The sequence below is a fragment of the Scyliorhinus torazame genome, chromosome 2 (genome assembly GCF_047496885.1).
Source record: "Scyliorhinus torazame isolate Kashiwa2021f chromosome 2, sScyTor2.1, whole genome shotgun sequence".
Classification (NCBI taxonomy): Eukaryota; Metazoa; Chordata; class Chondrichthyes; order Carcharhiniformes; family Scyliorhinidae; genus Scyliorhinus; species Scyliorhinus torazame.
Window position 1 is genome coordinate 321,344,581 of NC_092708.1, and position 6,000 is coordinate 321,350,580.

Consider the following 6,000-nt stretch of genomic DNA (forward strand, 5'->3'; position numbering starts at 1 on the left):
GACAATTGAAAGGAGTTTTAGAGCACGGTAGCACAGTGGTTAGCATTGTTGCTTCACAGCGCTAGGGTCCCAGGTTCGATTTCTGGCTTGGGTCACTGCCTGTGGAGTCTACACATTCTCCCTGTGTCTGCATGGGTTTCCTCCGGTGCTCCGGTTTCCTCCCACATGTCCCGAAAGACGTGCTGTTAGGTGAATTGGGTGAACTCTCCCTCAGTGTACTCGAACAGGCGCCGTACTGTGGCTACGAGGGGATTTTCACAATAACTTCATTGCAGTGTTAATGCAAGCCTACTTGTGACAATAAAGATTATTATTATTATTATTATTAGAGGCATAGAGCTTTACAGAACAGAAAGAGGTACTTCGGCCCATCGTGTCTGCGTTGGCCATCAAGCACCTATTCTAATGCCATTTTCCAGCACTTGGTCTATAGCCTTGTATGCAATCGCATTTCAAGTGCTCAATTAGGAGTGCTCAACATTCTTAAATGTTGTGAGCATTGCTGACTCTACCACCCTTTAAGGCAGTGAGTTCCAATTTCTCACCATTGGGTGAAAAGGTTTTTCCTCAAATCCCCTCTAAATCTGCTCCGACCTTGATGCCCCCTGGTTATTGACCCCTCTATTAAGGGGGACGTTCCTTCCTATCTACTTCCTATTTGATGGAAGTTGTTCAAAATCATGAGCAGTGTAACTAAAGCAAGACTGTTCTCATTGGCAGAATGGTTGAGACCCAGAGGACAGAGATTCAAGGTGATTGCCAAAATAACCAAAGACGTCATGAGGAAACTTTACTAAGCAGCGAGTAGATCTGAATGCACTGCCTGAGGGTGTGGTGCAAGCAGATTCAATAGTGTCTTTCAGAATGGAATTCGGTAAAAATATGAAGGGAAGAAAAAAATTGTCGGACTATGGGGAAAGGGTGGTGGAGTGGACTTGCAGACAGGTTCAACAGGCTTAATGTGCTGTGACTGTTCTATGATTCTATACACTAACCATGCTATTAGTGAATCTCTTTTTACAAACATTAGAATTATTTGGAATCATTTCTGGGTTCTCATACCAAAAAAGAGACTTAAAGATGCATGAAATTTAAATAATAGCTGTTACCATTGTAGGGGTCATGACTGGGATTTTCCAGGGGCAGACGTGGCTCGCCACTAGCCATCGGCAGGATCATCTGGTCCCGTCGAGGTTTATGACATTTTGTATGGCTTGCCCTCCCCGCTGCTGGGGAACCCACCACAGGGAGCCACCTTCAGTGGGACTGGAAGATCCTGCCAGCAGTTCACCTTTCTTTTCTATTGAGTGTGGCGACCCCCCTGCACTGCCCCCCCCCCCCCCCCCCGGGGCCTTTCCCTCCTTCCTTCTCTTTTCTCATGTTTTGGCTACTTTCCCCCGGCCCTTGGCTACTTGATTATTTATCCGCCTGTTCGTTGGCCAAAAAACAGGTCCCGGAACAGTTGGGTGAATGGCTCTCATGTTCTGAAAAAGTCGTCATCCAACCCTCAGATAGCAAATTTGATTTTCTCCATTTGGAGAGATTCTGATAGGTCGGACAGCCAGTCTGCAGCTTTGGGTGGTGCTGCTGATCGCCAGCCGAACAGGATTCTACGGCGGGCGATCAGGGAGGCAAAGGCAAGGGCGTCGCCCTCCTCCCTATGAATAGATCTGGCTGGTCTGATGCCCTGAAGACGGCCACTTTCGGGCACGGCTCCACCCTCCCCCTACCACTTTGGACATTGCCTCAAAGAAGGCTGTCCAGTACCCAGCAAGTCTGGGGCAAGACCAGAACATGTGGGCGTTGTTGGCCGGGCCCCCTTGGCACTGTTCAGATCTGTCCTACCTCCGGGAAGAACCTATTCATTTGGGTTCTTGTTAAGTGGGCTCTATGTATCACCTTTAGTTGCGTTAGGTTGAGTCTTGAGCACGTAGAGGTGGAGTTGACCCTATGCAGTGCTTCACTCCAGAGTCCCCACCCTATCTTGAGCCCCAGGTCTTCCTCATTGCGTTTAGTACAATGTCGGTCCTCTCTACCAGTCATTCATACATGTTGCTACAGTTTCTTTTACCTAGAATGTTTGTGTCAAGTAACTCCTCTTGTAGTGTCTGTCGTGCTTGTCGTGGGTACGTCTTTGTCTCCTTCCGTAGGAAGTTTTTAAGCTGCAAGTACCTTAGTTCGTTGCCCCTAGCTAGCTGAAATCTCTCCATCAGTTTGTCCAGTGTTGTGACCCTGCCGTTGGTGTATAGGTCCCTAACTGTCAGTGTACCCCTTAACCTGTCTCCACTTTTTAAAGGTGACATCAGTGAGTGCTTGTACAAACCTATGGTTGTTGCAGATGGGGGCTTTGTCGGACATTTTGGTCAGGCCGAGTTACTGCCGTAGTTGGTTCCAGGTCTGGAGGGTGGCTACCACCACTGGGCTGCTGGAGTGCTTTTTGAGTGGCGAGGGTCCGGAGGGAGGTCCCCTTGCAGGAGGCCTCCTCCGCGCGCACCCACTCGGCTTCTGGCTCCTTGATCCACCCCCTTACTCGTTGTGCTGTCGCGGACCAGTGGTAGAATTGTAGGTTTGGGAGGGCTATCCCTGGACTTTGTTTTCTGTAGGACCTTCTTTAGGATCCTAGTGCTCTTCCCCCACACTATGATTACAACCGCTATGATTAATTTGTCCAGTGAGTTAAAAAAGGTCTTGGGAATATAGTTCAGAATAGATCTAAGTAGGAAGAAGTACCTGTGCAGTACGTTCATTTTGATCGTCTGCTCTCTCCCCGCGAGGGAGAGTGGGAGTGTGCTCCAACTTTGCAGGTCCTTTTTGACTTCCTCTGTCAGACTGGTCAGGTTTCATTTGTGGATCCCCGCCCAGTCATGAGCGATTTGGATCCCCAGATAGCGGAATTTGTGTCGGGCTTGTTTGAACAGCAGTCCCACTAGTGCTGCCCCTCCCCCTTGTGGATACACTGGAAAGATCTCGCTTTTGCTCATGTCGAGTTTGTAGCCCGAGAAGACACCAAACTCTTTCAGGAGCGCGATGATTCCTTCCATGCTGCTTTGTGGGTCCGAGATGTAGAGGAGCAGATTATCTGCATAGAGCGAGACTGTGCTCTCTGCCTCCTCTTTGGATCCCCCTCCAGTTTTTTGCTGTTCTGAGGGCGATTGCGAGTGGTTCGATCGCTAGGGCAAACAGCAGTGGGGAGAACGGGCTGCCTGGTGCCCTTGTGCAGCTGGAACTACTTGGAGTTGGTGTTGTTTGGCTGTACGCTCGCCATGGGAGCGTTTTATAGGAGCTTCACCCAGGAGGTGAACCCAGATCCGAGCCCAAACCACTCCAGTACCTCTATGAGGTACTGCCACTCGACTCTGACGAAGGCCTTTTCTGCATCCAGGGAGATGATTACCTGTGGTGTTCTCTCCCCAGAAGGGGTAATTATCACATTCAGCAGACGCCTGCTATTAGATTTTAGCTGTCTAGCCCGTCTGGTCCTCTGCAACCAACTCTGGGACACAGTCCTCCAGACTTTTGGCTAGGGTTTGGCCAGTATTTTGGCGTCTACGTTTAGTAATGAGATGGGTCTGTATGACCCACATTCCGTTGAGTCTTTATCTTTCCCGCCCTTTGAGTTGATCCACGATTTGAAGGTTTGACAGGTTCCTCTCTCAAGACCAGAACCATCTCTAAATTCTAATATATTACCGAAACGTGAGACATGTGGGTGAACCTTTTCATCTTGCACCCATCAGGACAAATGCAAGAATGCCAAATTTCAAGCCATCACAGCATACACAATAGGAGCAGGAGTAGGCCATTCGGCTGCTCGAACCTGCTCTGACTTTCAATAAGATTGTGGCTGATGTAATTGTGGCCTCAATTCCTACTCCCAATGCTCTTTGATTATTTATAAGTAAGGGAATCAATCGGCTTCTACTTTGAAAATATTCAATGACCCGGCTTCACAGGAGAGAAAGGAACTGACTGGTTGATATGTCGACTCTGCCTGGCTGAGATGTTGCCATAGAGAAAGTAACAGGGAAGTACAGGTTCCCAATTATTTTTTTCCAATTAAGGGGCAATTTAGCGAGACCAATTCACCTACCCTGCACATCTTTGAGTTGGGGGGTGAGACCCCACAGACACGGGGAGAACGTGCAAACTCCACACTAACAGTGACCCGGGATCGAATCCAGGTCCTCGGCACCATGAGGCAGCAGTGATAACCAGTGCATCACCATGCCGCCTTCTCAAAAAAAGACTTGAGGCTTAAACATGTTCATTTTGTTTCCAGAGAACTATTTTATTTACAGAGAACAGGCCCCTGCACATCAATATATGTTGCCTCAAGCATGGGCCAAACGCTGCAATTTTCAGACCTGAAAAGGATCCTGGCCTACCTGAAATTAATCTGAAAAGGCAAAATATCTTAAACATTTGAACAGCAGGTTAAACAAGCCGTCTCACATTATTACTATGTAGTGCCAACTCGAGTGGTAGTTTCCACTGATATGATGCTGCCATCAGTCCAAAAAGGCCTCCTGCCTACCACACAATTGAGTAATCTTGGGCGGGATTCTCCACTCCCACGCCAAAGTGGCCGCGCCGTCGTGAACGCCGTCGAGGTTCACGACGGCGCGGAACGGCCCCGGTCCCGACCGATTCAGGCCCTGACAATGGGCCAGGATCGGGGCCGCGTCATCTACACGTGCCAGGCCTTGTCGCCCATGTAAAAGCGGCGCCACATAGATGACGCAGCCGGCGCCGCATAACGGGCGTCATCCGCGCATGCGCGGGTTGCCGTCTTCTCTAAGTCCGCCCCGCAAGAAGGTGGGGGACGGATCTTGCGGGGCCGCGGAAGGAAGGAGGTCCTCCTTCAGAGAGGACAGCCCGACGATCGGTGGGCACCGATCGCAGGCCACCCCACATTCCAGGTAAAGCCCGGTGCAGGATCCCCCCTCGCCCCCCCACAGGCCGCCCCCCCAGCGTTCACGCACCGCCCACGACTGCAGCGACCAGGTGTGGACGGCGCCGGGGGGAACCCGCCGTTTTGGGCTGGCCGCTCGGCCCATCCGGGCCTCAGAATAGCGGGGGTGCCGGAGAATCGCCATTTTCGGTGTCTCCGGCCTGCGGCCCGCGAAACTCGACCGGGCCGTTCCCGCCGCTTGGGAGAATCGTGGGAGGGCGTCGGACCGGCGTCCCCAGAAATTTTGGCGATCCAGGCGATTCTCCCAACCGGCGTGGGAGTGGAGAATCGCGCCCCTTGTGTATGAATTTCAATCGCAGTGAGATGCCAGACTGTATGCCCCTTCGATTACTAATCAAATCAAATAACATGTTCAATAACAAATCAAATAAGCTGTTCATAATAGACAGCGTAGAGACTGTAGTCAACCAGCCTGAGGTTGCATTACCAGAAAATGTGACACCAAGCCACATAAGGAGATACTAGGATAGGTGTCCAAAATCTTGGTCAAAGACGCATATTTTAAGAAGTGTCTTAGAGGACAAGTGAGTTAGAGGGCAGCAGGCAGATGGGAATGCCACCACATGCAAGTTCCTCTCAAAAGTCACAAACCACCCTGACATGGAAATATACTATTCAGCATCACTGGGTCAAAATCCTGGAGCTCCCTCCCAAACAACATTGAGGGTGTACTTACACCACATGGATTGCAGTGGCTCAAGAAGACAGCTCAGTACCATGTTCTCAAGGACAATTAGGGATAGAAAATGAAATTCTGACCTTACCAGTGACAGCCACATCCCATGACCAAATTTTAAAAACATTTTAGGGAGGGAATTCCTGAGCTTACGCTCAAGGCAAAGTTCGCACCTCCGCCAGTGGTGTGCTCCCTCAGTACTGCCCTTGAGTGTCAGCCTAGATTTAATGCCAAATTCCCGAACATGCGCTGGAGTGTGGTGATTAGGGAATTTTGACAGTAACTTCATTGCAGTATTAATGTAAGCCTACTTGTGACACTAATAAAGATTATTATTATTATTACATGACCC